Source organism: Artemia franciscana, chromosome 3 (assembly GCF_032884065.1).
Source record: "Artemia franciscana chromosome 3, ASM3288406v1, whole genome shotgun sequence".
NCBI classification, from domain to species: domain Eukaryota; kingdom Metazoa; phylum Arthropoda; class Branchiopoda; order Anostraca; family Artemiidae; genus Artemia; species Artemia franciscana.
This window is the reverse complement of record NC_088865.1, coordinates 22,219,308-22,244,860: the sequence shown is the minus strand read 5'-3', so window position 1 is coordinate 22,244,860 and position 25,553 is coordinate 22,219,308. Positions and strand designations below refer to the sequence as shown.

The 25,553-nt window shown below is 32.8% G+C and overlaps 1 protein-coding gene across 8 annotated transcripts in view; it reads left to right on the top strand.

Moving 5' to 3' along the window:
• LOC136025022 (uncharacterized) overlaps positions 1-25,553 on the top strand; it is a 125,266-nt gene that overhangs the window by 44,578 nt on the left and 55,135 nt on the right. Inside the window, exons 7-8 of one of the 8 annotated variants that reach the window (XR_010616998.1) lie at positions 20,112-20,351; positions 21,238-21,438. The exons of the other annotated variants lie outside the window; for them this stretch is intronic. The gene's annotated coding sequence lies outside the window, so the exon portion shown is untranslated. The remainder of the gene's footprint in view (positions 1-20,111; positions 20,352-21,237; positions 21,439-25,553) is intronic. 8 annotated transcript variants of the gene reach the window in all.

Below are 25,553 nucleotides of genomic sequence, written 5' to 3'. Positions count from 1 at the left end.
GAGAGAGATTCTATCCTAATAAACTTTCTTCCAAAATACTTTGTTTAGCTGATTTAATGCTTGCTGCATGTTCGGAGCTAAAAGATTACAATATAAGTAAAAAAAAAAAAAAAAATCACTTATTCTTTAACGAAATCTATACGAGGCCCAGTGATTAGGGCTAAGGATTTAGTGTTGTAACACAATTGTTGATACAATTCAAGTTAAATATAACTGGATTTAATGTTTTAAATAGTGATAATTGATGATTATTAATTTTTTGGTTACTTAATTAATTGTTTTTAGTTCCAAATCTAATCACAGTGTCCCTATTCTCATTTGAAGAGAACGAAGTGCATACCAAGGTTTTATCATATTCATATTTCTCTGGAATCAGCCGAGATGGTTTTACCCCTCCTCTGATAGGGGGTGCGGGAGAAGCCATCAGTTTTACTTACTCTCTCTGTTCTTTTATTAACCTCTCTTTTTTGAAATCTGGGGGGGGGGGAGTCCTTCTCATGTAACTTTTCCCATATCACAGGATGATCGATCAACCATTTTCGTAAATGTTTTGATTATAATTAAACAGCCATTGTGTTTCAAGATTCGTTCTTAAAAAATTGGGACACAGTCAAACTTTAGCGGAAAGAGTAAGGAATTCAGGAGGCAACCTTTTTACGAATGTAGGAAATAATTTCTGTTTGTTTTTAGTTTTCATGTTGCCCCTTAGTTTCAGTTCGTAAAACTTGTTTTTTTTTTAATCTAGTCACTACGATAGCACAAGCAAATTATATACATATGCTAACAAACATAAATTTTAAAGGCTGACATGATAAATAGGAAAATTTTGGTAATCTTAATTTCTATTATTGAAAATAAGTAGCATTAATGCTAGTAGTATATTTTTTGGGTTGAATCTATGCTTTTGTTAGTTTTGTTCTCCATGGGTTCATTTTTAGCTTCTCTGTTTTTACACTTTTGTAGTGTCGTTTTTCGATATTTTTTAAGCTCACAAGCTGCAACAAAGATGAATTGGCAAAGATTTTTGCGTTGGTATCAGCACTTTTTATTTTTAGAGAAAGTTTATCTTTTGATTCTTGTCATCAGTACAGCCATTATAGTGTTAGAAACCTGGCGTGTGAACAAAATCTCGGCCCCGGTCCCCAATATCCTAAGATCTTTACGATTTCTCGTGTTTTAACTATTTCCCCGTTTTTTGTCATGATTTTTTCTTTAATTTAAACTGATGTCCCATCCCCTCCTGAAATGAACACACTTCATAAACTTGCTCTGTATATTATAGTGAACATAACTCAAGTGAACGTATAATTTAAGAAATATATAACAATTTCATGACTCATAAACAGTTTTTATCCTTATATTTTCTAGAATTCTAAGTTTCCTATATACCCCCGACAATCCAAGTGGAGGCATAGCTAATATTAATATTTGTTAATCTGATTTGTTTTTTTTTATTATAATTTCAGAAATATAGAACCCTTAGGTTTCCTATATTCTATTTCTAGAAATATATATATTTATATTTCTAGAACCCTTAGGTTTCCTATATACCCCGACACTCCAAGTGGAGGCATGGTTAATATGTAGCCAAATTTCACACCTTTACCAACCTTTTAGACTTCTGTAATTTTGTCAAAAAAAAAAATAAATAAATAAATAAAAAAAATACTACAACTCGGTTTTTTTGTTTCGTCTTTTTTTTTCCCAATTTATCTTGTTTGTTTGTAGAAAAATATATACAATAGATTGCCTCTCTTGATTGAGAGAAGGGCTACTCTACGTCTAAACAATCTAAAGGTTGGATCGTGATTTGCGCTTCAACTCGTATTTCATCTTTTTTTGTTTGTGTGTGTTTCTGCACCAAAAAGGACACAACAACAAAACAATACCATTATGATGATTTAGATTTATAGATAAGAGTGTACAAGTTTCAAGCTCAAGGTTTCAAGCTCCTACGTGCAAAAATGCGGAATTTTAGTAGTAGTAGTAGTAGTAGTAGACAGTTTTAATAGCAAAATCTTGACAGCTGTCGCTGATTTGTGTTTCTTTACAACATATACAAAATCAAGCTACATTTGTAAATATAAACAAAACTATAAATATTAACTCTTATTATGCATTTTGACGAAAACCGGGGAGAAAGAATTAGCATATCGGTTTGTTCTTGCTTTAACGGGAACTAACATATCTTGCTTTCTCGTTCTTGATGGTAGAGGTTGATCAGGTAGAATGTCACAGGGCTGAGATTTAGAAAGCAAGTACTTTCCGAAACTCATTATCAGAGTTTCGTACCGGTTTTGGAGTGACGGCAGTCCTAGCACTTCCAGAGCCTTTTCATAAGGGATGTCATGGCGGCCCAAGATGATAGATACCGCTCGCTTCTGAACCGATTCAAGCTCCTGACAAAGATACACTGTTCTCAGTGCTGAGGGCACCCAAACAGGACACGCATATTCCAAAATGGGGCGGACATACGCTATGTATGCATGCTTAATACTCTCTGTGTTTGCACTGAACTTACGCATAACGTTTAAAGTCTGTAGACTAGCGTTTGCACTTTTAACCACGTTTTCAATATGTGTGGCAAAGCTGAAGTCATTGGAACCTTGTCATCCCAGTTTTTAGCTTTTTTGTGGTGTTTTTTTTTTCAAGTTTCCTGCAGTGATGGTGTAAGTGACGAAGACTTAGTGTTCCTGACTTCGCTTAGTGATATTTCATACAAATTAAATACTAGATCTATTTATTTGAGCCTTATTCACCGTGCTAGGTAGCGCCATTTATATACAACATCCATACATTAACCTAGATGGCGCTCGCGCCGTAGACCATCTGGAAAGTTTAGCTCTATTCAAGTGTGAGATCAAATCAAACACCCTAAGATATTCATATACTGCTGAATGCAGTTGCTCACAGACTAATAATTGGTGTGATGACCAACCAAGCAGGTATCAGCAGTTTGATGAAAACGCTCATTAAAATTAGACCCTATCCATTTTCACCACTAGCGCCATCCACCTTCATCCGTTCAAACGAACTTGGACTGCTGAAGGCTCCACCAGGACCCGTTACTCTGTACGGACAGAAAAGAAGAAGGCGGCGCGTTCCATTTTTTGTAAGAAAAAGATCATGGATGTGTGTTTTTTGTTTTTGTTTTTTTCTCTCAGGAGTGATTGCATCGAACCGATAATCATAGAAGATTGAGAAATGCTTTATTTAATCGGAATTCAAAAGCTTTAGTACCCTTTTAAGTGACCAAAAAGATTGAAGGGTAACTAGTTCCCCTCACAGACCCATCTTTTCCCCGAAGGCATGATTTGATAAACGGTCTGAAATTAAATAAAAAAAAAAAAAAATTTTCTTACGTAAAAGTAAGGAGCAATATTAAAACTTAAAACAAGTAAAAATTATTTTGCACATTAGAAGGACTGCCCTCTTCCTCAATCCTCCTATTTAAGCTTAACAGCTTAAGATTTACTTTTTGTCACAATCCTTTAAGAGAGACTGATCAAATAAAAGGAATGTTAAATTTCAATGAGATAGACCTTTAGAGAACATTAAGATTTTAGCATAAAGACCGAGGGTTGCGAAATGGGAAAGACTCCCTCATTTTGGTAGTTTAAGCCAGCTGCCAAGTCCCCCTCACTTACCTTGAAACGAGTATTATCTACTTAGTTAACAGGGGTATCACGAAGAGGCTATCTCCGCTCATATTGCCTGGTTTTGCTAAAAATTACCATTTTCTATGCCAAAAAAAGTACTGAGAAGATGCTTTTTTTCTCTCTACATAAATATCCAAAGTTTATGCAAAAAGAACATCTTCATGAAAACAAGCATATTATAAAAACTAACTTCCAAAAAACTTAAAACTAGCTTAAGGAAATAAGTAACTTTGATATTTAAAAAACGATAATCTTCCAAACTGTAATCCTGTAAATTTTCTTGAAGATAAAAAGATAATTTGCATTTTTTGTAAGAAAAAAGATCATGGATGTGTGTTTTTTGTTTTTGTTTTTTTTTCTCTCAGGAGTGATTGCATCAAACCGATAATCATAGAAGATTGAGAAATGCTTTATTAAAAACTGTTAAATTTTAATGAGATACACCTTTAGAGAACATGAAGATTTTAGCATAAAGACCGAGGGTTGCGGAATGGGAAAGACTTCCTCATTTTGGTAGTTTTAGCCAGCTACCAAGTCCCCCTCACTTACTTTGAAACGAGTATTATCTGCTTAGTTAACAGGGGTATCATGAAGAGCCTATCTCTGCTCATGTTGCCTGGTTTTGCCAAAATTACCATTTTCTATGCCAGAAAAAAAAGTACTGAGAAGATGCTCTTTTTCTCTATGTCCAAAGTTTATGCAAAAAGAACATCTTCATGAAAACAAGCATATTATAAAAACTAACTTCCAAAAAACTTAAAACTAGCTTAAGGAAATAAGTAGTTTTGATATTTAAAAAACGATAATCTTCCAAACTGTAATCCTGTAAATTTTCTTGAAGCTAAAGAGAATATGTTTTTTCTTATAAGCATGTCAGCGCAGAAAATTCTTATAAAACCTATGGGATATTCCAGAAGGATTTTGTAGCCGTGTATTTCCTAGCTCTCTCGTAGCTGTCTTCTTTACTATTTCATGAAGACCATGAGCTATCCCGGTAGAGAAATTCGTCTTTTCTATATCTCTTCTTCCAGTCTTTCTTTTCAGAAATGATTTTAGAGATGGCAGCTCTTGCACTGAGCGTACAAATTTTAGTGCTGCAAAATTTCAAATAATCAATTTGTAATTTCTGAAATTTTAATTATATGGAAAAAAAGTACAGAGGGGGGGGGGTTTCGCAAAATATTTGCTTTGCTCGCCCAGTATTTTCATTGACCTTAAAAATATACTTTTAATCTTTATTTCTTAAATTTAGAGGATTTACTGGTGGCGGGGGAGGTATTTTCCTTAAAAATCGAAGACTTTCACACCCAAAAAGTCGAAATAAAGTCCTGAGGCTTTCCCCTTTGTTACAAGAAATACCGTTTGCTTCCAAATGGATCTAGTAACAAAATATACTCATTTATTGCCGGAGAGGGAGATCATTTCCCTAAATAATCAATAGATTATACACTAAAATCAAGGGCATATTTGAAAAAAACAACAGTCAATTCAAAACTCATCTTCTTTGACTAGTTTGGACTAGGACGCTATAAGCTAGCCATTATTACGTAGAAAAATAATGGGGGCTTGATGTTTTCTTTCAGGAAACAAAACAGCTTCAATCCGAGGAATAAATGTGTTTTAATTCTTCCTAAATTTTATTGAACCAAAAACTCCCTTCAATACTCTAAAATTATATCCAGGCCTTTTATTTCTTTTCAGTTTTTTGATCAGCAATCATTTGTTTACAAAACTTTTGTTTTTAAAAAAATTTCGCAATCCCAATTTTACAAGTTTCGAGCATTAGTTTGAGTTTATTAGCTCTGAAAAGAGCTATTTGGTAATTTAAGATAAGAATACACATAGGTAAAACTTGAAACATCACTAAGAACAGGCTACATAAATTTACCTTAACCTAAAATTATCTTTTTCTTGGCCCGAAAAGAATTGTGAAAAATACTCTTTTCCTCTATATATCCAAAGTTAAGGAAAAAAGAGTATTTTTTTAAATGACAAACATATTCTCAAAAACAAACCTACAAAGAATTTAAAAACTAGCTTAACGAATAAATAATTTTGATATCCAGAAAACAAGAATTTAGGCCACCATGGCATAGAATCTCCAAAACTATGTAATTAATTTCTCTCCAAAATCCTTTGAAGTTAATCAATTTGCTTTTGAACTAAATACTTCTGGAGCTCTACTTCCAGTGTGTCAACCTCGAATTAAACACGTCGAATCTCTGCATCCACTTCTTCCTTTTCTCGTTTTAAGGTTGGTAAATCCACGTTTTCTCTTTCTTCAGTTCCCGGATCTTCTCTCTTTTCAACTCTCGTCGTTATAATCTCTGTCATTTCGGTCTTTATCAGTGTATCTTCGGGTACCTCCGTGTTTCCCTTTAAAGCTTCTCTTTTTTCTTTCATTTTCCTTTTATTAATTCGTTTTTGCACACGCAAAAATGTTTTCATTGTGTCACCTTTCTTGATGCTACCATGTTTGATGTGCTTTTTCTTCGAAATCTTTGTCATTTTCCTTCTGAGAGCACTTTTCTGAAAGCTTGTGTCTCTTCTAGATGCTATAGAACTACTTTCCGAAACCTTTTTCCAATGATTTCTCTCTAACACATAACTTAGAAGACTTTTCTCACTGTCTATAATGCTCCCATCTGAATTGCTGGAGTCATGATAATGGCCTTTACAAATCATACTGTCACAATAAAAAGACATTTCTAATTGAAAACTTTGATCTAAGTTAAAATCTATTATGTTGTTGCTTAATCTAAGTTTGTTTCACAACTAGAAAGTTTTGATGAATTCATTTCGTTACATACATGCATGAACCACGTGGCTCTCACATAATTCCACCAATCAATGCGAAGAGATCTCATGACGTATGATCTTGGGATTTTACATTCCGGCTAGTCTGCCGCACGGTTTCAACAGCCCAATTCATTTGTGTTTCCTGTTTGTAACAGCCTAGCGTAGTAGCGTAAGTTATGTACTGTTTAAATTATGGTTGTAATTAAAATCTTGCGGTCCGCAGTCTTACGGTCGTAACAGCCCAGTATGTGTTTTACGATTGCAGGGCGCGTATCAACAGTATGATTTACATTATCAGAAATACATTCAGCCATTGAAATATATGGCTGAAACCAAGAAATTATTTCAGTTCAAACTGGCAATTGGGCTCAAATAAATACCAGTGGAATATGATTTTTTTTGCGAACTGTCCTTATTTACTACCTGCTTTGTGTACTTTTATTTTTTTTTTTTTTTTCAAACTAAAATATACCAGCATATCCATATTTGTTGAGGAATACCTAGTAGGCTAATTGTTAATTCGAATTATATTTTTGAAATTGAGTTTGCTTTTTTTGTAAAACTGGAATTAATCAGATATTCGTAAATTAGAAAACAATGGATTAGGGTGCCAAGGACACCATTTGCCCCCTTGACCATTGTAGGTCTACTGATAGGTTCCGTGAAAACCGCCACTTTCTGCTCTTTCTTTCTTTTTTCTCTTGCTGTAAAGGGTATTGTGGAGTAATGAAGTTTTTGGGGCAGTACGTTTAGCCTTGATGATAATTAAGCAAACTAATTAGATTTTTCGCCTTTTAAGACATTAATATCTATTGACTCCTAAAGACAACTAGGCCTTCCAAGGAAAGCCGCACTTTCTTGTGTTTTTGGTGTCATGTGTTCATGAGTTTGTCAAGTGTTTTTGCTGATTTTTATCCATGTCATTGTCAAATGACAAAGAATGGAATATCAATCCATGAGAATTTGTTTGGGACTATCCATTCCATACAACCATATACATATGTTAATATCACCTAAATTTTGCCATCATTAGCATAGAGCTCAACAGATCCGTTATGGACCTTAAGTTTGCTCCAAAGTGTGAATTGGTAAGCAGTCTGAAATGATGTATTGAGCCTAAAATCCAAAGAATATGGATTCTACAGAATTATGGGTAGCGTCAATAGATGATTGGTCATTGATTTGTCTCAAGACGCTTGCAATCCCCCCCCCCCCGCAAGATTATTCAGGGGTATAGTACTGTGATTAAGGAGGTGAAACAAATGACTTTGGGAGAATGAGAGGGAGGCTAGGTGCTCGCAAATATTTTTGGCCATGTAAAAAGGGCAATAGAACTTTTGGTTTATAATCATATAAGCCTTCTCCCGATCCTCAGGGATCTTTGTTTTGATACGATTACCCCTGGAAAAATAAAAGAATAAACGTGTATCTGTGATCATTCTTCTGGCAAAGAATCAAAAATTCAAAATTTGTGTATATGGAAGCTTGAATCCTCTATCGTACAGTTCTCTTTTATGCTGAATCTGTAAGCATCCAAAAGAACAGTATTGTTGTATTGTATTGTGATAACAATACACTTCAAAAAGAAGTGTATTGTTATCAAGACTGTATTTTCTTATAGTTTCGGCTACTATTGAGTCATACCGCTCCTTACCTACAGCTCGTTTCCACGAACTGTCTCAGAATACTTCATGTATCCTTTCCACAGGTAATAGGTATTATTTTCTTAGAGTATGGCCGACCCGGGCACAAGGCCATAAATAAATATTCGAATAGGGAAAAATAGTTTTTATTAGACAGTGATAATTCACAAAAAAATACTCGATATTTTGTGAATTGTCCCTATTTAATAAAAGGAATTTTCCTACACTTTTATTTATCGCCATGGAATCACAGTGTTGTCTTCGAAATTACCTAGGTACAAGGCCGGATTTATGGCACAAAGTTTTATGCAGGATTTTTTTTGGACTCTCTGTCTCGGCTTTTTCTACAATTAGCCATGACTTGATGCCCACAATTATTCCTTTTTAATTCAAAAATCAACGGACTCGGTCGAGGCCGAAGGCTAATTGTAGAAAAAGTCAAGACAGATAGCCCAATTGAGTGAGAAGCAAGTCTGGCGTTAATTCCCCCCTTATTAGGATTGTATAAAAAGGAGGTTAGTTCATTTGTTAATAGATATGTGTATCTTTTATCCGTCAATGCATCATTGCTAGGGCAGTAGAATTAAGGTAGATAGTCATAGATCTGATACAGTGATAGAACCTTTTAGTTTTCAAAGTGTTTGATTAATTTGGCTTGTGTAAACGGTGGAAGTATGCGGTTGCCTCTCTTATTGAACCAATACACGGTTTATTTTTGTAGTTTTGTTACTTCCTGTAAATTTTTTCCTGTTTTCTATATTTTACTTGGTGGAATTGGACTGAAACCAATTCGTAACATAAGCTATTTATACTTTTATGCGTAAAGCCATGGAGGCACGGGCGAAGCTATTTTGAGTTTGGAGTGGGGAGAGGGATAAAGAATGTGATATTTCGTGTTATTTCCACACCGGAAGATGAGAGCAATCTACAATGGACCTAGAGAATGTTGAGAATGGATGGCATTTTAATTGACGAAAATTAATGCCACAAAATTCCGTCACGTACAAATAGGCCCTACAAGAGTAAACATAACTTATAAGCTTGTTGGAAAAACTTACGCCTAGCTTTCTAGAGCGTAACTTGGGCTTAATTGTTGATGCCAAGTTTAGTTTTCTGAACAAATTAATGCCACAAAATTCCGCCACGTACAAATAGGCCCTACAAGAGTAAACATAACTTATAAACTCGTTGGAAAAACTTAAGCCTAGCTTTCTAGAGCGTAACTTGGGCGTAATTGTTGATGCCAAGTTTAGTTTTCTGAGCACCAGCATAGAAATCCTTAAAAAACCGTCAACGTTAGTTAGAATCCCTCGTAGATCATTCAAGTTTCTCGATGAGGAAATACTATGAAGGCTCTACAAGACCTCGGTAAGGCGAATCCTGGAGTATGGACATTGTGCCATCCGCGTTTTTACTGTAAGGCCACTGACTCAATTGAACGTTTATTGTAGAACGCGAATGCGTATTTTATAGTGCTTTTTATTGTCTGAAGCCACAAAATCGATCTAAGATGATTTCTTTTTTCTGTTTTATGTAAATTGTTCTCATAAGCTAGATTATTCAGAAATGGAAAAATATTTGGATATTTTCAATTGTAGCCGTTAAGAGGCCAATTTGACGAAGTCCGAAAAAAAGAAACAGGAATAAGACTCAACATAGATTTATTTCTAGTTTTGACTCTAATTCACCAATCGCTTTAAACAGTTGTAATATTTTGGTGCTGCTTATTTGCTCAATTATGGGATTTTCTGGACCCCCCCCCCCCGTCCCGCCTAACTTTTGGAAATCCATTTTCTGGTATATTTTATTGTAAAAGGTTTTTAGTATTTTCATTGAAAAAAAAAATAAATTGTTTCCTGACCTTTTAACTTCGTTGAAGAAAATGACCATCTCAAAATTTTGATTGGATGCGTTTGGAGAAATGGTGGGCGTGGGAGGAGAGTTAGTTGTCCTCCAATCACTTTTGACTATCAAAAGAGCACTAGCCGTTTCAACATCCAATCGAGTGAGCTATTTTCGAAGTTTCTAAAAAAAATTGGGACACAGTCAAACTTTAGCGTAAAGAGTAAGGAATTGAGGAGGCAACCTTTTTACGTATGTACGAAATAATTTCTTTTTGTTTTTAGTTTTCATGTTGCTCCTTACTTTCAGTTCGAAAAACTTGTTATTTTAATCTAGTCACTACGATAGCACAAGCAAATTATATACATATGCTAACAAACATAAATTTAAAGGCTGACATGATAAATAGGGAAATTTTGGTAATCTTAATTTCTATTATTGAAAATGAGTAGCATTAATGCTAGTAGTATATTTTTTGGGTTGATTCTATGCTTTTGTTAGTTTTGTTCTTCATGGGTTCATTTTTAGCTTCTCTGTATTTACACTTTTGATTGTCGTTTTTCGATATTTTTTAAGCCCACAAGCTGCAACAAAGATGAATTGGCAAAGATCAGCAGTTTCTATTTTTAGAAAAAGTTTATCTTTTGATTCTTGTCATCAGTACAGCCATTATAGTGTTAGAAACCTGGCGTGTGAACAAAGTCTCGGCCCCGGTCCTTAATATCGTAAGATCTTTACGACTTCCCATGTTTTAACTATTTCCCCGTTTTTTTGTCATGATTTTTTTCTTTAATTTAAACTGATGTCCCATCCCCTCCTGAAATGAACACACTTCATAAACTTGCTCTGTATATTGAACTTAAAATATAGTGAACGTAAAAATGAACGTAACTAAAGTGAATGTATAATTTAAGAAATATATAACAATTTGATAGCTCAGAAACAGTTTTTATCCTTATATTTTCTAGAATTCTAAGTTTCCTATATACCCCCGACAATCCAAGTGGAGGCATAGCTAATATTAATATTTATTAATCTGATTTGTTTTTTTTTTATTATAATTTCAGAAATATAGAACCCTTAGGTTTCCTATACTATATTTTTAGAAATATATATATATTTATATTTTTAGAACCCTTAGGTTTCCTATATACCCCCGACACTCCAGGTGGAGGCATGGTTAATTTGTAGCCAAATTCCAGACCATTACCAACCTTTTAGACTACTGTAATTTTGTAAAAAAAAAAAAAAAAAAAAAAAAAAAAAAAACACTTACTACAACTCGTTTTTTTTTGTTTTGTTTTTTCCGATTTATCTTGTTGGTTTGTATAAAAATACATACAATAGATTACCTCTCTTGATTAAGAGAAGGGCTACTCTACGTCTAAACAATCTAAAGGTTGGATCGTGATTTGCGCTTCAACTTGAATTTCATCTTTTTTTGTTTGTGTGTGTTTCTGCACCAAAAAGGACACAACAACAAAACAATACCATTATGCTGATTAAGATTTATAGATAAGAGTGTACAAGTTTCAAGCTCAAGGTTTCAAGCTCCTACGTGCAAAAATGCGGAATTTTGCATTTTTTGTAAGAAAAAAGATCATGGATGTGTGTTTTTTGTTTTTGTTTTTTCTCTCAAGAGTGATGGCATCAAACCGATAATCATATAAGATTGACAAAATGCTTTATTTGATCGGAATTCAAAAGCTTTAGTACCCTTTTAAGTGACCAAAGAAATTGAAGGGTAACTAGTTCCCCTCAGAGACCCATTTCCCTGAAGGCATGATATGATAAACGGTCTGAAATTAAATAAAAAAAAGAAAAACGTTTTCTTACGTAAAAGTAAGGAGCAATATTAAAACTTAAAACAAGTAGAAAATATTTTGTACATTAGTAGGACTGCCCTCTTCCTCAATTCTCCTATTTAAGCTTAAGATTTACTTTTTTTTTCACAATCCTTTAAGAGAGACTGATCAAATAAAAGGAAAGTTAAATTTTAATGAGATAGACCTTTAGAGAACATAAAGATTTTAGCATAAAGACCGAGGGTTGCGGAATGGGAAAGACTCCCTCATTTTGGTAGTTTTAGCCAGCTGCCAAGTCCCCTCACTTACTTTGAAACAAGTATTATCTGCTTAGTTAACAGGGGTATCACGAAGAGGCTATCTCCGCTCATATTACCTGGTTTTGCTAAAATTACCATTTTATATGCCAAAAAAAAGTACTGAGAAGATGCTCTTTTTCTCTCTACATAAATATCCAAAGTTTATGCAAAAAGAACATCTTCATGAAAACAAGCATATTATAAAAACTAACTTCCAAAAAACTTAAAACTAGCTTAAGGAAATAAGTAATTTTGATATTTAAAAAACGATAATCTTCTAAACTGTAATCCTGTAAATTTTCTTGAAGCTAAAAAGATAATTTGCATTTTTTGTAAGAAAAAAGATCATGGATGTGTGTTTTTTGTTTTTGTTTTTTTCTCTCAGGAGTGATTGCATCAAACCGATAATCATAGAAGATTGAGAAATGCTTTATTAAAAACTGTTAAATTTTAATGAGATACACCTTTAGAGAACATGAAGATTTTAGCATAAAGACCGAGGGTTGCGGAATGGGAAAGACTCCCTCATTTTGGTAGTTTTAGCCAGCTGCCAAGTCCCCCTCACTTACTTTGAAACGAGTATTATCTGCTTAGTTAACAGGGGTATCATGAAGAGCCTATCTCCGCTCATATTACCTGGTTTTGCTAAAATTACCATTTTCTATGCCAGAAAAAAAAGTACTGAGAAGATGCTCTTTTTCTCTATATCCAAAGTTTATGCAAAAAGAACATCTTCATGAAAACAAGCATATTATAAAAACTAACTTCCAAAAAACTTAAAACTAGCTTAAGGAAATAAGTAATTTTGATATTTAAAAAACGATAATCTTCTAAACTGTAATCCTGTAAATTTTCTTGAAGCTAAAAAGATAATTTGCATTTTTTGTAAGAAAAAAGATCATGGATGTGTGTTTTTTGTTTTTGTTTTTTTCTCTCAGGAGTGATTGAATCAAACCGATAATCATAGAAGATTGAGAAATGCTTTATTAAAAACTGTTAAATTTTAATGAGATACACCTTTAGAGAACATTAAGATTTTAGCATAAAGACCGAGGGTTGCGGAATGGGAAAGACTCCCTCATTTTGGTAGTTTTAGCCAGCTGCCAAGTCCCCCTCACTTACTTTGAAACGAGTATTATCTGCTTAGTTAACAGGGGTATCATGAAGAGCCTATCTCCGCTCATATTACCTGGTTTTGCTAAAATTACCATTTTCTATGCCAGAAAAAAAGTACTGAGAAGATGCTCTTTTTCTCTATATCCAAAGTTTATGCAAAAAAAACATCTTCATGAAAACAAGTATATTATAAAAACTAACTTCCAAAAAACTTAAAACTAGCTTAAGGAAATAAGTATTTTTGATATTTAAAAAACGATAATCTTCCAAACTGTAATCCTGTAAATTTTCTTTAAGCTATAGAGAATATATTTTTTCTTATAAGCATGTCAGCGCAGAAAATTCTTGTAAAACCTATGGGATACTCCAGAAGGATTTTGTAGCCGTGTATTTCCTAGCTCTCTCATAGCTGTCTTCTCTACTATTTCATGAAGACCATGAGCTATCCCGGTAGAGAAATTCGTCTTTTCTATATCTCTTCTTCCAGTCTTCATTTTCAGTAATGATTTTAGAGATGGCAGCTCTTGCACTGAGCGTACAAATTTTAGGGTTGCAAAATTTCAAATAATCAATTTGTAATTTTTGAAATTTTAATTTTATGGAAATAAAGTATAGGGGGGGGGGGCTTGCAAAATATTTGCTTTGCTCGCCCAGTATTTTCATGGACCTTAAAAATATACTTTTAATATTTATTTCTTAAATGTAGAGGATTTACTGGTGGCGGGGAAGGTATTTTCCTTAAAAATCGAAGACTTTCACACCTAAAAAGTCGAAATAAAGTCCTGAGGCTTCCCCCTTTGTTACAAGAAATACAGTTTGCTTCTAAATGGATCTAGTAACAAAATATACTCATTTATTGCCGGAGAGGGAGATCATTTCCCCAAATAATCAATAGATTATACACTAAAATCAAGGGCATATTTGAAAAAAAAACAAGAGTCAATTCAAAAGTCATCTTCTTTGACTAGTTTAGACTAGGACGCTATAAGGTAGCCATTATTAGGTAGAAAAATATTGGGGGCTTGACGTTTTCTTTCAAGAAAGAAAACAGCTTCGATCCAAGGAATAAATGTGTTTTGATTCTTCCTAAATTTTATTGTACCAAAAGCCCTTCAATACTCTAAAATTATATCCAGGCATTTTATTTCTTTTCAGTTTTTTGATCAACAATCATTTGGTTACAAAACATTTGCTGTTAAAAAAATTTTGCAATCCCAATTGTGCAAGTTTCGAGCATAAGTTTGAGTTTGTTAGCTCTGAAAAGAACTATTTGGTAGTTTAAGATAAGAATACCCATAGGCAAAAATTGAAAAATCACTAAGAATAGGCTACATAAATTCACCGTAAGCTAAAATTACCTTTTTCTTGGCCCGAAAAGAATTGTCAAAAATGCTCTTTTTCTCTAAATATCCAAAGTTAAGGTAAAAAGAGCATTTTTTTAAATGACAAACGTATTATCAAAAACAAACCTACAAAGAATTTAAAAACTAGCTTAACGAATAAATAATTTTGATATCCAGAAAATAAGAATTTAGGCCACCATGGCATAAAATATCCAAAACTATGTAATTAATTCCTCTCCCGAATCCTTTGAAGTTAATCAATTTGCTTTTGAACTAAATACTTCTGGAGCTCCACTTCCAGTGTTTCAACCTCGAATTGAACACGTCGAATCTCTGCATCCACTTCTTCCTTTTCTCGTTTTAAGGTTGGTAAATCCACGTTTTCTCTTTCTTCAGTTCCCGGGTCTTCTCTCTGTTTATCTTTCGTCGTTACAATCTGTGTCATTTCCGTCTTTATCAATGTATCTTCGGGTACCTCCGCGTTTCCCTTTAAAGCCTCTATTTTTTCTTTCATTTTCCTTTTATTAATTCGCTTTTGCACACGCAAAAATGTTTTCATTGTGTCACCTTTCTTGATGCCACCATGTTTGATGTCTTTTTTCTTTGAAATCTTAGTCATTTTCCTTCTGAGAGCACTTTTCTGCAAGCTTGTGTCTCTTCTAGATGCTATAGAACTACTTTCCGAAACCTTTTTCCAATGATTTCTCTCCAACACATAACTTAGAAGACTTTTCTCACTGTCTATAATACTCCCATATGAATTGCTGGAGTCATGATAATGGCCTTTACAAATCATACTGTCACAATAAAAAGACATTTCTAATTGAAAACTTTGATCTAAGTTAAAATCTATTATGTTGTTGCTTAATCTAAGTTTGTTTTACAACTAGAAAGTTTTGGATGAATTCATTTCGTTAAATACATGCATGAACCACGTGGCTCTCACATATTTCCACCAATCAATGCGAAGAGGTCTCATGACGTATGATCTTGGGATTTTACATTCCTGCTAGTCTGCCGCTCGGTTGTAGCAGCCCAATTCATCTGTGTTTCCTGTTTGTAACAGCCTAGCGTAATAGCGTAAGTTATGTACTGTTTAAATTATGGTTGTAATTAAAATCTTGCGGTCCGCAGTCTTATGGTCGTAACAGCCCAGTATGTGTTTTACGATTGCAGGGCGCATAACAACAGTATGATTTAAATTATCAGAAATACATTCAGCCATTGAAATATATGGCTGAAACCAAGAAATTAGTTCGGTTTACTTGTTTTACTTGTTTACTACCTGCTTTGTGTACTTTTTTTTTCAAAATAAAATGTACCAGCATATCCATATTTGTTGAGGAATACCTAGTAGGCTAGTTGTTAATTCGAATTATATTTTTGAAATTCAGTTTGCTTTTTTTGTAAAACTGGAATTAATCAGATATTCGTAAATTAGAAAAAAATTGATTAGGGTGCCAAGGACACCATTTGCCCCCTTGACCATTGTAGGTCTACTGATAGGCTCCCTGAAAACCGCCACTTTCTGCTCATCCTTATTTTTTCTCTTGTTGCAAAGGGTATTGTGGATTTATGAAGTTTTTGGGGCAGTACGTTTAGCTTTGATAATAATCAAGCAAACTAATTAGATTTTTCGCCTTTTAAGACATTAATATCTATTGACTCCTAAAGACAACTAGGCCTTCCAAGGAAAGCCACACTTTCTTGTGTTTTTGGTGTCATGTGTTCATGAGTTTGTCAGGTGTTTTTGCTGATTTTTATCAAATGGGTGTATTGAGCCTAAAATCCAAAGAAAATCCAAATTTGTTACTAGACGCTTGCAATACTAGACCTAACCCGCAAGATTATTCAGGGGTATAATATAAGGAAGGGAAACAGCAGTGTTAACAGAGCTTGTTCTAACATTGTAAGGCAAGCCAAAGTCTTTACTCTGTAGTTAAGATTGACATTGTAAGGAGTCTGGTAAAGAACGGGTGCTTAAATCATTTATTATTCTTCATATTCTTTCCTTTCTACACGGGGACAAGGAGAATCAAATGAGAGGGTAGTTACATTTAGAAGATACTTGCATATTATATATGTATATATATATATATATATATGTATATATATAATATATAAGTATATATAAATATATTGTATATATGTATATATATATATATATATATATATATATATATATATATATATATATATATATATATATATATATATATATATATATATATATATATGTGTGTGTGTGTGTGTGTGTGTGTTTATATATTCTATGAGCAATCATGCCTTGTATATTAGCTAATTACAAGCTAATATATTAGTTAATTATTAACTAATATATGGAAGCTTGAATCCTCTATCGTACGGTTCTCTTTTATGCTGAATCTGTAATCATCAAATTCCTGTTCTTCTGGTGCATCTATTGTTATCAAGATTGTATTTTCTTATAGTTTTGGTTACTATTGAGTCATTCCGCTCCTTACCTACAGCTCGTTTCCACGAACTGTCTCAGAATACTTCATGTATCTTTTCCACAGGTAATAGGTATTATTTTCTTTAGAGTTTGGCCAATCCGGGCACAAGGCCAAAAATAAATGTTCGAATAGGAAAAAATTGTTTTTATTAGACAGTGATAATTCACAAAAAATACTGGATATTTTGTGAGTTGTCACTATCTAATAAAAGGATTTTTCCTATGCTTTTATTTATCGCCATGGAAAGACAGTGTTGTCTTCGAAATTACCTAGGTACAAGGATTTTTTTTTTTTTTTTTGACTCTATGTCTCGGCTTTTTCTACAATTAGCCATGACTTGATGCCCACAATTATTCCGTTTTAATTCAAAAATCAACGGACTCGGTCGAGGCCGAAGGCTAATTGTAGAAAAAACCAAGACAGATAGTCCAATTGAGTGAGAAGCAAGTCTGGCGTTAATTCCCCCCTTATTAGGATTGTATAAAAAGGAGGTTAGTTCATTTGTTAATAGATACGTGTATCTTTTATCCGTCCATGCATCATTGCTAGGGCAGTAGAATCAAGGTAGATAGTCATAGATCTGATACAGTGATAGAACCTTTTAGTTTTCCAAGTGTTTGATTAATTTGGCTTGGGTAAACGGTGGAAGTATGCGGGTGCCTCTCTTATTGGACCAATGCACGGTTTATTTATGTATTTTTGTTACTTCCAGTAAATTTTTTTGCTGTTTTCTATATTTTTCTTGGTGGAATTGGTCTATCATACTGAAACAAAATTGTGACATAAGCTATTTATACTTTTATGTGTAAAGCCATGGAGGCACGTGCGAAGCTAGGATTTTGAGTTTGGAGTGGAGAGAGGGATAAAGAATGTGATATTTCGTGTTATTTCCACACCGGAAGATGAGAGCAATCCACAATGGACCTAGAAAAAGTTGAGAGTGGATGGCATTTTGATTGACGAAAATTAATGCCACAAAATTCCGCCACGTACAAATAGGCCGTACAAGAGTAAACATAACTTATAAACTCGTTGGAAAAACTTACGCCTAGTTTTCTAGAGCGTAACTTGGGCTTAATCGTTGATGCCATGTTTAGTTTTCTGAGCAGCGGTATAGAAATCCTTAAAAAACCGTCAACGTTAGTTAGAATCCCTCGTAGATCATTCAAGTTTCTCGATGAGGAAATACTATGAAGGCTCTACAAGGCCTCGGTAAGGCTTTCCATTGTCTGAAGCCACAAAAAACGATCTAAGATGATTTCTTTTTTCTGTTTTATGTAAATAGTTCTCATAAGCTAGATTTTTCTGAAATGGAAAAATATTTGGACATTTTCAATTGTAGCCGCTAAGAGGCCAATTTGACGAAGTCCGAAAAAAAGAAACAGGAATAAGACTCAACATAGATTTATTTCTAGTTTTGAATCTAATTCACCAATCACTTTAAACAATTGTAATATTTTGGTGCTGCTGATGCCGCCCCCTCCGTCCCGCCTAACTTTTAAAAATCCATTTTTTGGAATACTTTATTGTAAAAGGTTTTTAGTATTTTCATTGAAAAAAAAAGTTTAAAGTAACAAGTAAAGTTGGCCCCCTGGATTTTGATAAAGACATTTTTCCCCTCTCCCTCTCCCTAATTTTTTTTTAATTGACTCGACTGAATTTTAAAACAGGTATTCTTGATCTGTTTTTGTGTTGACCTTATTTCGAAAGGATATTATTAGATATTTATAAATTTAAAAGTGATAAAGTACTTTAAAGCTAAAATCTAAAAAAAAAAAAAACATGACAAATGTACTTATTCAGATTGGCATCTTAAGGGCTGAAATGGAAATCGTTATTCTAGAATACTAAGGCAACCGAAAAACCCTCTGTGAAATTAGTTTCTGTGCAGAGGAAAAGAAAGATTAATAAAATCAATAAAATCCGATATTTTTGGTTCCATCATAGAGGGTACCGTGTCTAAATCTTTTAAAATACTAAAATATGTATTATTATCAAAAAAGAAACAATAATAACAAAATATATAAAAAAAAAAAAATATTACTTTTCTAAAATAATATTGATTTGCGTATGATCTTTTCAGCCGAGCCATTGTACCGACCATAATGGTGCCATTTTCTGGTATATTTAAAGTATTAAAAAAAATGTAATCAAAGAAACCATTGCTGATCCCAAAGCTCTTAACCAGGAGGAAATAGCAAATAAAGGGAAAACCTTTATGACATCTGCTGCGAACATTTTGATATTTTTTGGATATATTGTCAAAATCTACACATAATAGTATGTAATAGCATATATCCAGCATTTTAAATGTACAAGCAAACCTTGAGTAAAAGAAAAAGAAAATTGAAACTATGTAAGAAATTTAATCCATTCGAAAAGGCAAAGCTTAGCTCTCTCAGTGGCAAAGGGAGAATATTAAGCAAATGCTTAATTTATTGTTTAGTTCATTCTATTCAATCTAACTTTAGTCCAATTCAGCCAGCTTTAGCCCTATTCAGTCCAACTCAAAATTATATATTAATTTTCAGGCATTTATCTTGTTCCTTTTTATTTTTAGTATTTACCCTGATGACGATATTTGACTTAACAATCATTACAAGAAGTACGACAGAAGTTAAGAGAAGCATAAAAATTTGTTACAAAACTGTAAAACATAAAGCTGCCCATAGCTATTTCTTCGTTAAATTGGTTTAGTAGTTTTATGTTTAGTTTTTGTGCTCTAATTCTATTAACGTTTCTTCAATAAAGTTTTCAATTAAAGATAATTACGTTTTTTTTTTGTTTTGTTTTTTTTAGTAAATCCTTTTAGTTCATGGAAATATATGCGGTTGTAGAATTGTAAATAATGTTTTCTTTTAGAACTGTTTGGCCTTACGTGTCAAAACGAAATATCTAGTGGAAAATAAATTTACAAAATAACATAACGAAAACTGACTAATGTCAAAATTATATTTTAAACTTATTTAAATTGTATCCATATCTACTTTTAATGTCAAAAAGATCAAATTAATTCACGAATAAATCTCCCGTTTTGACCTGTTTTGCCTTCGCCCCGGAAGTTATAGAATTCTAAGGTCTTAGTGTATGTAGATTTATGTTGTTTTTTTTCTAATGTATTGTCATTTCAGTTATTTTCACGGTATGAAATGAATCGCTGTTAAGTTCTTGACGATGTCTTACCCTCGATTGCTCGTCTTCCGTAATCCAGACGAAGTTTGCGAACATGTCGCGTTTACGAATAAGTTCAATTGTTGATAGCGTTGGGATTACAGTTGATCCAGTGTGCAGTTGTCCTTCCAGATTGGTTAGTACCAAAAGTGGATAGTGAGAAGAAAAAGGATGAGGAGAGTGAATAGTGAAAAATAAAAGTAAAATTTGATTTTTTTTTTTTTTTTTTTTTTTTTTTTTTTTTTTTTTTTGTCTGAACCTAATAAAAAGGGTTGTTGAAAGTGAGATGAAACAATGGTAACAGATAAAAGGGATATTATGAGGTACAAAGACACAAAGAAAGGGTGGAAAGAAAGATTGAAAAAAATTAGAAGGGATCCTCAAAGGGGGGTGGCAAAATATAAAGAGCTAAACCGCTAAAAATAGAAAAGTTCGAAGAAAAAAAAAGAGGAAAGCGAGACTTGAGGCAAATCAAAAATAAGATAATAACTTTATTTTTGTAGAGCTCGTTCATAAAAAGCGAATAAGGAAGGAAAGGGAAAGAGTTAAAAGGAAGGGAAAATGCATTGATAAGGGTTGCATCAAGCAAGATTAATGGGAACTAAACTCTAAAAAGAGAATATAAGAAGAAAAAAGAAGACGAAAGTAAATCTAGAGGTAAATCAAAAATAGATGTTTTTTTATAAAACCCTTGATTAAGAAGTACTAATGAAGAATAGCCGATATTTTACGAGTCTGTTGGACAAATTACCTTAATTGCATTGATATTTTGAATATAGTTTAAGTCAAGTACATATGACAGTCATAGTTCTAGTCTCTCTTTCGCCTTGGCCAAAAAAATCTTGATCTCTCAAAAATTTTCCGGTTATAAGTGAAAAAGAATAATAATGTCAGTCTTCAGTATCCTATTTTAGTTTTTTCATATTGGTAAATCAAACAAGTAGTAGTTTTACGCGCCCGTTTTACGAAATAATGTCTAAAAAATACTAAAAAAGGAAAAAAGAAAAATTTCAAAAAAAAGAAAAAGAAAAAAAATATATTTTTGTTTCATTTACAGTTTGGTGGTTTAGTGTATCTTTTTTTTAGGTCAACAATTTCGTGACAAAAACTGTTGAAATGAGTCTGCGTGTTGCCTTTTTGGATTATTTTGGTGTGTTGTTGCTGCCAGACGATGGAAAGACGCTGTCACATCTCATAAGAAGAGTGATATCTTTGAAGTGTGATATCATCAAAGACACCATCACTGACTAGGAAGAGTCGGCAAATGACGTCTTGAAGAATTTGTAGGTATGCGTCAAATACAGGGTATGCTGCTCTTATGGTTTGCTTTTTTTAAGTTAAGCTTTGACTTTTATTGAAGAATTTGGCTTTGCAATCGTGGTTGAAGTTTCAGTTGGCTGTTAAATTTAGAAAGGATTTAGATTAAATTTAGAAAGGATTTTTCAATTACCATTATCTTGATTTAATTATTATTGTTAATTAGTTTATTTTCTCCTTAATTAATTAATAATTTATTATTTAAACTTTTATTTATTAACCGCGCACATTATAAAAAGAAAATTACAAAATGATTAGAACCATTAGTTTATTTATTTGAAATTTGTGCTTTCGGATTAATGCCCCCTCTGTCCCCTCCCCCTAAAACCGCCACTGAAAAAAGGTAAGACTAAGTAAAGCTAAACGGTAGTTATGGGTGAAAAAAATAATAATGTCTATCTTCAGTATCCTATTTTAGTTTTTTCATATTGGTAAATCAAACAAGTAGTAGTTGTACGCGCCCGTTTTACGAAATAATGTCTAAAAAATACTAAAAATAGAAAAAAGAAAAATTTCAAAAAAAAAAGAAAAAGAAAAAAATATATATTTTTGTTTCAATTACAATTTGGTGGTTTAGTGTATTTAGGTCAACAATTTCGAGACAAAAACTGTTGAAATGAGTCTGCATGTTGCCTCTTTGGATTATTTGGGTGTGTTGTTGCTGCCAGACGACGAAAAGACTCTGTCATATCTCATAAGAAGAATGATCTCATTGATGATATCATAAAGGCACCATCACTGACTAGGAAGAGTCGGAGAATGATGTCTTGAAGAATTTGAAGATACGCGTCAAATACAGGGAAAGATACGCGTCAAGTTCTTATGGTATGTTTTTTTTTAAGTTAAGCTTTGACTTTTATTGAAGAATTTAGCTTTCGAATCGTGTTTGAAGTTTCAGTTGGCTGTTAACTTTAGAAAGGATCCCACTTTCTTGGGCCGTAATGACTGAAAGGTTAAAGTGGCCTCGTTTTAGAATTTTCAACAAACTAGCATATTAAAATAAAGAAAAAAAACAAATACTGTGGATTGTTAGTTTAATTAACATTTGTTGCTTAATGTTTTGATAATTTTTCATATATGAAAGCAAGAAAGGTGTAAACATTTCAGACGTATGTTGTTTTCAGTGAAGTGCAAATTGTGTTCTGGTCATGATAAGGCATGGGGGTTATCAGCCCACTTGTGTTAATTTTTGCTCGTTATGAGTTTGACTCGGCTATTTACTGTAATTTCTGTTCGTTTTAAGTTTCATTTATTTATTGATATTGATTCGTGGTAGTTTTACGCTTGGAAGATTATTGTACTTAATTTTTGCTCATTCTTGGCTTAATGGAGCTCTTTACTTTTCTTTGAAAAAGTTATTTTGTGGAAAATGTTTTTTAAATCTATTTCTGTTCGTTTTTATTGACATAGTCATTTTCATGGAAAAAATAATATTGTATATCTTTTCAGTTTTTTCTATAAGAATCCATAGTATGGGTTGCTATTTGTATATCGGAGAAACTTTTTCAACAATTTTTAATCCTGTGACAAAAAGTATAATTGCTAATTTAATTGTATAGCTTCTGAAGTTGTCCTGAATAATAAAACTTAATGTCATTCCCAAAAAATTCTATCTATGAGCTTTAACAACCTGGATACACTTGCATCTTTTTTGTTTATTTATATTGTAAGAGCACAAGTAATAATAGTAGTACCCCCGAAAACTTCAACTTTATGCCCCCCAGTCGTTCTCGATATATTGCTGAGGTGTCTTATTGGCAACCATAAACACAATGCCTTTTGATTTATTTTAACACAGCATTTAGTTTTAAAGTATAATTCGCCAATTGCATAATTGTGGGGGCTTGACAAGTCAAATATCCCTAAAGACATAGTTGCTTGACCGTTCTACTATGCTGAACACAATGGTTGTCTTAGAATTTTGAATGGATCCGTATGGAAAATCATAGTCAAAACAAACACAGCAAAAAAAGAGAAATGTGGTAATATTGATCAAGAAAAAAGACAGATTCATAAGTTGACATGTCAGTAACATGAGAAATTTATAAAAAAAAAAAACTTGTAGAATTTATAAAGAAATTAAACTAGTAAATAATGACAAAAAGAGGGGGTGGATTAGGTAAATCGTATAAATAACAAGGAAGAGTTTTGGTAATGTAGGAGGCAAAAGTATTTAAAGAATTTAGTTAGAAATAGACTTTACAAACTTATCTTGTTAAAGCCTATTAAACATAACTTCGGATATATGCAGTAAAATGGAGAGAGAGATTCTATCCTAATAAACCCTCTTCCAAAATACTCTGTTCTAGCTTATTTAATGTTTGCTGCATGTTTGGAGCTAAAAGCTTACAATATAAGTAAAAAAAAAAAAATCACTTATTCTTTAACGAAATCTATACGAGACCCAGTGATCAGGGCAAGCATTTAGTGTTTTAACACAATTGTTGATATAATTCGAGTTGAATATAACTGGATTTAATGTTTTAAATAGTGATAATTGATGATTATTAATTTTTTTTTTACTTAATTAATTGTTTTTAGTTCCAATTCTAATCACAGTGTCCCAATTCTCATTGACAAGATTTGAAAGGCTGACATGATAACTGGGAAAATTTTGATAATACTAACCTGTTGGTTGAACAAAGTCTCCGCCCCGGTCCCCAATATCCTAAGATTGTTACGACTTCCTGTGTTTTAATTATTTCCCTGTTTTTGTCATGATTTTTTTTCTTTAATTTAAACTGATTTCCAACCCCCTCCTGAAATGAAGACACTGCATAAACTTCCTCTGTATATTAAAGTGAAATTAATCTGAGTTGTGTTTTTATTTTATTATAATTTTAGAAATATATAACAATTTATGACTCATCAATAGTTTTTAGCCTTACGTTTCCTCGAACTCTCAAGTTTCCTATATACCCCCGACACTTCAAGTGGAGGCATGGTTAATATGGAGCCAAATTACCAACCTTTACCAACAGACCATTACCAACCTTTTAGACTTATGTAATTTTGTAAAAAATAAAAACATTTGCTACAACTCTTTTTCTTGTGCTTTTTTTTCCGATTGATTTTATTGTTTTGTAGAAAAATATATCCAATAGATTGCTTCTCTTGATTAAGAGAAGGGCTACTCTACGTCTAAACAATCTAAAGGTTGGATCGTGATTTGCGCTTCAACTTGAATTTCATCTTTTTTTGTTTGTGTGTGTTTCTGCACCAAAAAGGACACAACAACAAAACAATACCATTATGCTAATTAAGATTTATAGATAAGAGGGTACACATTTCAGGTTCAACGTTTCAAGCTCTTACGTGCAAAAATGTGGAATTTTGCATTTTCAAACAGTTCGTGGTAACGAACTGTAGTAAGGAGCGACCCGGCTCAATAGTAACCAAAACTCAAAAAAGGAATAATTATACCAATAGCTACATCAAAAGAATCGCATTTTATTGCTGATCTATATATATAAAAATAAGTTGTTTTTAATATTTAAAAAATATGTCTGTTACACTATGTCTGTTACGCCAGATTATATCTTCTATATATATAAAAATAAGTTGTATGTATTTTTGTGTTGAGGGTTTGCATATGACGTCTGAAAAATAAAGAAGAAAAAGAAAACTTAAAATGTAAAAACTGGGAATCGCATAAATATTTCAAAATATTTTGACAATAGATTAAAGTAATTCGAAAACCTTAAAACAGATACTTAAATTATTGAGGTTTATTATAAATTGTTGAGCTTTAGTAAGTTTGGCACGTGAAGAATTTTTCAACTGTCAATGTTAGAATGAATATTGACAAATTGAAAAACATTGAAAAAGATAGAATTTTACCAAAAATCAAAATCAGGCTTGCGGTTCAAAGAGAAAGGGCCAGATTAGGAATGTGCAATTTACGTCAACGAAGGCGTGTCGAGGAACTACCAGAACAATGCGAAACCAGACTTGCTGCTTAAAGAGAAAGTAAAAAAAAGAAGGCTTGTCGAGGATTCACAAGAGCAACGTGAAAACAGGCTTGCGGCTTCAAGAGATAAAGCCAAAAAAGAAAAACTACAAAAAAGAAAACAAATCAATAAAAA